Below are 9,473 nucleotides of genomic sequence, written 5' to 3' on the forward strand. Positions count from 1 at the left end.
GCTCCAAAGGAACTGAAATAGGCTTACAGCCTGTCATCCCATATTTGGACAGCATGTCCAATCCATACTGCCTCTGCAAGAGCTGTAACCCACTTGGTGATCTAATCACCTCAATGCCCAATAAATAATGCAGCTCTCCCAAATCCTTCATCTCAAACTTCTGCTTCAATAGCATTTTCACATGAAGGATATCTTCATCACTGTCACTTGTCATAATCAAATCATCAACATAAATGACAAGTAGCATAATACCTTTCTCTATTTTTCTCACATAAAGTGAGAAATATACCTTGGAAATCTGAAAGCCAATAGTGACAAGATACTGTCCTATCTTGTCAGACCATGCTCTAGGTGCTTGCTTCAAGCCATACAAGGCTTTCTTCAACCTGTAAACAAACTCAGGATGAACAGCATGCACATAACCTGGTGGCTGCTCCATATAGACCTCTTCTTGCAAATCACCATGCAAGAAGGCATTCTTTACATCCATCTGATGTAAAGACCATCCCTTTGATGCAGCCATAGCAATGACTGCTCTTACAGTTGCCATCCTTGCAACTGGACTGAATGTTTCTTCATAGTCAATGCCATATGTTTGTGCATACCCCTTGACTACTAATCTTGCCTTGTATCTATTCACAGAACCATCTGCATTGTGCTTCACCTTATAAACCCACTTACAGCCAATTGCATTCTTACCTCTAGGCAAAGGTACTAACTCCCATGTAGCATTTGCTTCCAAGGCATCCATTTCTTCATCCATGGCTTTCTCCCATTTTTCTTTTCCCATGGCTTGCTCAAAAGATGTGGGTTCTGGTTCCTGTATCACTTTGACCATATATGCATAGTGAATGGCTGTAAATCCATCATATTTCAGCCTATCCACAGGATACCTAGCTCTCGTAGACCTGCGCAAAGTAGGTTCACTCCCAGGTGCTCTCAAAACATCCCTGGTCTTCCTTACTCCAGGTGTAACAATAGAAGGAATACCCAACTCATCATCAATGCTCTGTTCTGAGCCACTGGATTCACCATCCACATAAGAGTGACCTGCATTCACATCAAACATGGACTGATCAACCTTCTCTTTTCCTTTTCGTGATACCTGCATACCACTATCTGCATTACTTTGAGAAGATTCTCCTGATCTCAATCTGCATGTCCATGGTGAAGAATGTGAACCATTACTAGAGGACGCTCCAGGTCCACTAATATTGTGTGACTGCTGCTGTGAATTTTGTGCAGCATTACCATTTTGTGCATCTACATCATCAATCACATTTACTGGTTTATACCAGCTACTCATCTCATAAAAAACAACATCTCTGCTCACTGTAAACTTACGAGTAGAAGGGTTATAGCATCTATACCCTTTTTGCTGCAGAGAGTAACCAATAAAGATGCACTTCTCAGCTTTTGGATCCAACTTGGATCTCAACTCATCTGGCACATGTACATAGGCAATGCAACCAAAAAATTTCAAATGAGAAATATCTGGTTTCCTATCAGTATACCTCTCCTCTGGAGTCATTCCATGTATTGCTGCAGTGGGAGTCCTGTTCATTATGTAGACTGCTGTAGCAACTGCTTCAGCCCAATAAAAATCTGGCAAGTCTTTTTCATTGAGCATGGCACGAGATACCTCTCCAATATGCCTGTTTTTCCTTTCTACAATTCCATTTTGTTGTGGGGTATAACTGCATGAATATTGCTGCTTTATGCCATGCTCCTGCAAGAACTTTGCAAACTCATTTGAGAGGTACTCTCCCCCTCCATCTGACCTTAGGCATTTTATTTGCAGACATATTTCTTTTTCAGCCATAGCTTTAAGGGTTTTGAAATGCCCAAAAACTTCACTTTTCTTTTTCATAAAATACACCCAAACTTTTCTGCTATAGTCATCAATAAAAGTGACAAAATAATGATAGTCTCCAAGAGATGCAGCTTTAGTAGTCCACACATCAGAGTGGATTAATTCCAATGGCTTCTCACTCTCTTGAACATGTCTAGGAAATGGTTTCCTTGCCTGTTTTCCAAACTGACAGGCTTCACATACCTTATGCATTTCTGCAACCTTGAATTTTGGCAATCCTGCAACAATATTTTGGGCCTGCATTGATTTAAGTCGCTGTACATTAACATGACCAAAGCGTTTATGCCATATATCAATATCTGCAACTACACCGGTCCCATGTGCAAACATTGCTGCACTCAATTCAGACATGTCTGCATCCAACGTAAACATTCTGCCCTTCTTCTTTCCTTTTGCTATCAAGTGACCTTTATTTTTCATATACTCAACAAAGCATCCATGAGGATTAAATCTGACCTGCAAGCCCTGCTCAACCATTTGACCGACAGAAACCAGATTCTTGGTGATATTCGGGACATGAAATACATTGGACAGGTATTTCTTTTTCCCATCCTGCATAGACAAGGGAATTTTTCCAATCTGCACAATAGGATGTGCAGTATCATCACCAGTCTCCACAAATCCTAGTTTTTCCATTTTCCTTGCATCCTCCATCCATTCTGCATGACCTGTCATGTGGTTTGATGCACCTGAGTCAACATACCATACATCATTGCTTTCTTGTGCACTTGTCACAGAATTGTTCATGTGCTGCACCATGAACAAATGCTCATTTATGTCATCACCCTGTCTGCTAGAAGATGCATAATTTCCTTGTTGCAGTTTTCCATTCATGATGCCATTCTGCTTTTTATAGCAGTCTTTAGCCATATGACCCATTTTACCACAGTAGTAGCATTCAACATTACTGTTTGCATTTTGACCTCTTTGCCATCCACCACGACCTCTTTGGCTCCCCCTGCCTCTAGAGTTACCACGTCCTCCTCCATAGGACTGGTTTTCTTGAGTTTGCTGCATATTCTGATTTCTACCACGGCCTCCAAATCGGCCTCCTCTACCTCTGCCTCTACCTCTTCCAACATTTGAGTAGAAGACAGCTTCTTTTGAAGTTTCTCCTGAAGAAGATGCACCACCATTTCTTTGCTCCTCAGAAATTAGAAGAGCAATCAGCTCCTCAAAATCAGGAAATCTTTCACGAACTGAAATGGATGTCCGAAACTGTGCATAATCCTTTCCTAGACCATTCAAGGTCACATAAACTAAATCATCATCTTCCACTGGCGACCCGATGGAAGCAAGTGCATCTGCAATCTTCTTCACTTTCATGTGGTAGTCATTGATGCTCATATTTTCTCTTTGCACATTATGCAACTCTTGCTTGAGCTGCATTTTCCTGGCTTGCGTATTTGTGCTATACATTTTTGACAAAGTATCCCATGCCTCCTTTGGCGTACTTGCATCCTGAATATGCACAATCATAGAGTCTGAAATGCTGATAGACAGCTAGTACATAACTTTCCTGGCTCTCTCATGCCATGTTTTAAATGCCTACATTTGCTGTTGATTGGGAACATCAGGAAGAACTGGTTCTTCTTCATTTCCTGCAACAAATTCCCAATATCATTTTCCCATAAGGAAATTCGTCATTCTAAACTTCCATGCTTGGAAGTTGTTCTTGTCAAGCTTTTCAGTGACAATCTGTGAAAGAGAATCAGATGCCATTATAGAACACTGCAAAAAAATCTGTCACTACAAAAAACACAGCTTCACCCTCACAAGGGAAAATCTGCAAAACTGGTGAAAGTGGTATTTGACCACACAGTCACTTCCTAGTGACGATTTTGCATCAACAGGCAACATGGATGATTCTGTAACTCCCAATGTCTCTGCGCACAAGCATACGATGCAATTTCTACAGTAACTTTTCACCGACCTGTAGAACAGTGGCTGCACAGCATAAAACTGGGCCTTTTTCTAAGTGCGTGCAGAGAACTTCCGCCTCCAAAACAGGCCCCGAAATGGCCTCAAATAAAAAAAACAAGGTCGCCAAGGGCTAAAGCCCTGTCCCGCAGCATATACTACCCTCTTACTTCACCGCGAAGGGCGTCTCAACCTGAGACAATACACTCCTGCACTTTCCGGCTGTGCTACCTGCAGAGATCTGCTCCCAAAACAGAAAATGAAAGCAACACTGCTCCTCTTACCAGAACACCGCGAGCTTGGCTTGCTTTCTTGAGCTCCTTACCACGAACAAGGCTCTGATACCATGTCAAGATTGTGGGAGAGAAGGAAGGAGTCTCGCTTAAAGCTTTCTTGCTTGCACAATGGGGGAAGACACACAAGGGTGGAGGCTGAAAACAGTTTTTCTCTTCTTAGTTGTGTAAGCCAAAAGAACTCAAGTACAAAGAAATAGAAGAACCCTATATATGGGTCTCAAACCAAACTCAACTAACTAAGGTGGCATACTAACTAAGCCACGAACTAGAGTAGATAAGGATAGCTATCATGTAGCTATTATTCATGGGCGGTGTACCAACCGCGTCTGCAACTGACAAGTCGGTGACATAAATACACAACGGTCACCCTGGCGTATCACGAGTGGAGCTCGATATCTCAACAAAAGTGTCATAATTTTTTTGGATTGAATGAACTCCTTGAAGGAAAATTCTTTTTTTGTACTTAAGCATTTTATTCTTTCCATAAAAGCATAATCAATTTCTGCTTACCTTTCGGCAAGAAATTATCTTAAGGACATTAATGGTGAACTATGGTATCATGGCAAGAACTCAAAATGGCAGCACAACAGGATCGGGCCCATCAGCTTCCATTCACGAAAGAAGAAAGGGCAAAGTACCATATCTCCCTTGAGAACCATCTCTACAACTAGCTAAAACTATCGACAACATTGAAGAAGTGGTGGCTTTGGAAGAGGCTACCAAAAGAGTTGCAGAATAATCTACACCACACTAAGTGTGTAAAGTTCTTGAGAACCTATGATCCCGTTAGAGAATAAGGCATTGTGACACTCGAAAGAGGAAAATGAGCCAAACAGGTGCAGGTCCAGTTAAGTAAAGCCTTGGTGGAAAAGACATTAGGGCTAGAGCACAAAGTGGAAAGGAGGCCCAAAAGGGATGTCTATGCCATGTTGAACATGAAGAAGGACCAGGTTTTGACCACCCAATGATGGCATCAACATCCAAGATATCCTGGATCCAGAAGTAAGGCTTCAAGAAAAAGTCATCCACTCCTTGTTCTCTAGCCAAATGTATAATTTACTTATGCACAAAATCAACGTGTCCATGTTGGAGAGCTTGGCAGCCTGTTCATTGAATGAGGTTGATTGGAATGGGTATGTGAGAAAGACGATTGACCAATCAACAACGCACTAGCCGTAGGGAGAAATTGGTTGGCAAGGAATCCCCAACGTCAAAGGTAGGAGTTGAAAGAAAGAAACCATCATCAAAAGCCTTGTTCATTGGATATGGTGGTGTGCTAATTGCTCTTATCCAAGAGCAGTGAAAGAGGCGCATGAAGAAGAAGGAGAAGGAGTTGATGAAACACTGAATAGGTCACCTCCCCACCATGAATGAAGCAATCCAGTGAAAGAATTGTAAGTGACAAAGAAGGGGAACAAGAAACACAATCTAGTAGTGGAGGGGTTGATAAAGCAAAGAAGAAGACCACACAGGAGAAGCAAAAAGAAGAAAGGAGAAATTAGATTTGCAAAAGGCTCAAAAAGAGTCTAAGAAAGATGATGAAAAAAGGAAGAAAAAAGAAAAAGAAGAGTCTGACAGATTGAAAGAAAAGTCAAGAAAAGATGAAGAAGAAAGGAGGAGGAAAGCAGCTGAAAAAGAGGAAGGATTGAAGAGGATATCATGCTAGCAATGCGCATGCCAATAGAGTAGCAATGCAAACTGGACGAGCTGGGTACTATGAGCCCACCACGAGATAAAGGCCTAGGCTCAAGTTTCCAAGTTCTAGAGATCACACCACCTCCGGTGAAAGAAGGCAAGGGCAAGGGCCTAATGGATCCCATCCTACTCTAGTGACCACCACTCCCCCTACAACCACAACCACCTAAGGCTCCATGTCTAAAGTTGATCCTAGCAATGTCTTGGCCTAGGTTCAATTCTTGGTGAATAAGGAGATGGCCCAAGGGGCAGTGAAGGAACTCCCGAGGTAGGAAGTAAGAGACTGGAAGCACAGATGCCGAGTTAAGACATGACCCTAAGAGGCAGAGGGTGGAAACCTCCATGACCTCCATTCCCTCAACGATAACACCACCTGCAAACTATGATAAGTATGTCCAAGAGCTTCTCACGCAGTTAAAGAAAGCAAAGGAGGATAAGAAGGTAGTAGTGACTCAGTTAGAAGCTGAAAAGGAGTCCATGGTGGCATTCCAATTAGAGAAAATCCGCAAAGTAGCTATGTGCCAGAAAGAAATACATGAGCCGAATGTAAAGCTCGAAGCTAAGGAGGGCGAAGAAGGAAAGTGGGAAGCAAGGCTGGCTGAGGAGAAGTAGAACCTCGTGAGGATGCAACAACATATTGACGAGCTGGCAAAGTTGTATGAAGAGTTGCAAAAAGTAATGAAGAATGTCCAATACACTATAGAAATACTAGAAGTAGCAAGAGAGGAAAGGGCACGGAGGTATCGAGAGGAGATAGAAAATTGGAAAAAGGAAGCAACCTTGGGGCAAGAGGAGCAAAAGAGATTGGAGAGAGATTGAAGAGCAAGAGAAACGGCTCATAATCTTGGCACAAAGGCAAGGGAAGAGCCTTGGAGAAATGAAAAAGAGAGTAGAAGATTGGGCTAATCATAATGAAAGAAGAGTGAAGGACTTGGCACACCATCTGGCCCATGTGGAAGGAGATAAAGTGTTAGCAAAGAGCAAGGCAAAGGTCACTCAAGTGAGCCTAAAGACCCAACAATGCGCCTTCCTTAACACAATCCTAGATATCACTCAAACAAAAGAAGGGGTAGTCATTGAACCATTGAAGAGAAAGCTAGGGATTGCTCCCAAGGCCTTGAGAGTAGGATTGCATATGCCAACGCAACCAGTAGGTGTCAGCCTTAGCCTCAAAGAACAGAGGAGTTATCTACTAAGGGAAAGCTTGACCCCACAAGAAGTGGATGCCCCAGGGCTTGCCAAGAAAGCACAACATTAGGATAGACAAGAGGAAGAGGCATGAACAAGTTTTGAGATGGAGCCGCAAGAGGAAGAACCATCGCACAACCCCCTTCCCCTTGACTAGAAGAGTAGCTGGAAGTGGACACCTCTGCGGAAAGAAAAGTGGAGCTTAAGAAGAAGAGACAATAGATGGTAGAGCAAGCACGAAGAAGACTGAATGCCCAACCAGTAGCAGTACCAACAACGGCACCTATCCCACCAAGCTAAGATGATTTCACAACAAGCTTTAATGGTGAACTCGTGATTTGGGAGCAACAAGAGACTACTTGTGAGCCCTTCGACTTTAATTTTAGATATCTCGCTAACTTGTGCAAAGTACTACCAGTCAAGGTGATGGAAGAGGTAATTAATGTCGGAAGTAGACTGGGAGACAAATGGATATCTGAGAGGGCACAAAGCCCTACCTTATGGGAGACAGAGGACACAGATTTTTTGCAAAACAAAATTTTTGAAGTACCTAGAGTAGTGAAGGGCTATGAATGCCAACCAACCTAGAGAAGTCACATTTTTAATGTAAACATAGATGCCTGGATGGCATTTTGTGACACCCTACCCTTCGAAAGGAATAACCTAACTTTCATGCCATATCTAAGAAGGGTAGGAGTAGATTTTAATCCAAGCATCCACGTCAGATATGACTTTCCAGGGATCTATAATGCAAAGCTACTAAACTTGAAGAAGCCCTAATCTTCACATCAGAGGACTTATACGACTCAATAGTCCGCTTCATTGATGAATTCTCTTCTTGCCCCGATCCTGCTTTCATCACAATATATAACAACCTTAGATTGCTTAGGATACTACTAAGGCAAGATCGATACCACAAGTGCATCATCTCTTGGCACTCTTTTTTTATCCCAATGGCATAGACAATTGCACTATGGTTAGATTAATGATGTAAGCTTCTCTACTTCCCTCTTTTTGCTTAGCCTTCATAGAAGATATGAATGATAGCCGCTTCACCCATTGCAATCATCCATTTCTTCCCACCACCACTCTCCAAGTACTTCTGAACCTCAAGGGGTACATGTGGAGCTAGAAATTCCTTGAAAAATCTCTTAAGTCCCCCAGAACCACCCTCTCACGACTCAGATGACAAAGACTAGCTTCTCATCATATTTATGTAATTTAAGAAAAAGAGAAGAAAAATGAGAAACATAAAAAGAAACGAAACAACAAAGAAAAAAGAAAAGAAAAGAGAAGGAAATCACAAGAAAAAGCAATCAAACCACCTCACACACATAGGCCATAGCCATTATACCTAGGGGTTCTCAACTTAGGTGCATCTATGGCTTCGGTTGGCTGGATCCGCCCCTAACCCCCTAGCCTATTTTGATTTCCCACATCACGCTTAGGGCATATCAAGGGCAGGGCATACCTAGGAAGGTCACACTCGCCTATGGTGCCTACGGTTACACATGTCTCCTTAAGCCACAACCACTGCACCTTCCTTATGCATGAACTAGGTCCTCAAGTGTGGGACAATACTGAGGCTTGACCCAGCTCCCAGTTCCACTAGCATTAGCACAATGCATCACATTATAAGGTAGACACTCCCCCTAGGTAGTGTACATATTTTCTTTTCAGTATAGACAAAGGTTGCAAACCACCAACTACGGAGGCCTCATCATCCAGTCCAACTATTCTTGGCCTCCACCACCTCAACATTTTGATTAGCTTCTCTCCAATGACTAATATCCAAGAGGCCCCATTATCATTAATTCACCAACCACCCTTCAAATCACTGAGCCCTCATCAACACAGACACACAAGTGCCATGGGATTAGCACTCGTTTGGGAGGGGGTAATGTTAATCCCTATTTGAGACAAAGAAAAAGAAGTCCAATAAAGCCTAAGAAAACTGCAAATGCGGACATAAAGGAAGAAGTAGAAAGGGAAATGGCCACCAAAAGCACAAGGGTGATCTCAAAATATAAAACCGTACTTTTAAATGCAAGGCGGCCCTAAATTTTTTGTAAAAGAGCGCTAAGCTCCCTGCTATGCTAATTGCAAAGGGTAGATGGGCATAGGTAAAGAGAAAGGGAAACTAGAAGGAAATGGAAAAAATGGGATCTTGCTATGCAAATTGTAAAGGGTAGATGGGCATAGGTAAAGAGCACTATGCAAATTGTAAAGGATTGATGGGCATAGGTAAAGAGAAAGGGAAACTAGAAGAAAATGGAAAAAATGGGATCTTGCTACAATGGTTGGTTATGTAAAAGGAATGGGTGCCCAAAGGGATAAGGGTTTTGTATATAAACTCAAAAAGTGAATGAGAAGCTCATTCTTTGTTGTGTGGCTAAAGTGGAGTCTTATTCTTTTCTTCTCCTCTCCTTTTTGCTTGCTTGTGTGTGCTTGAAAGAGGGAGTCTGAGAGTGAGGGAGTGAGTGTGTGAGGGTGAGGGATCT

Source organism: Lygodium microphyllum, chromosome 29, assembly GCF_053477565.2.
Source record: "Lygodium microphyllum isolate KBCC chromosome 29, Lygodium_microphyllum_v1.1.10, whole genome shotgun sequence".
Classification (NCBI taxonomy): Eukaryota; Viridiplantae; Streptophyta; class Polypodiopsida; order Schizaeales; family Lygodiaceae; genus Lygodium; species Lygodium microphyllum.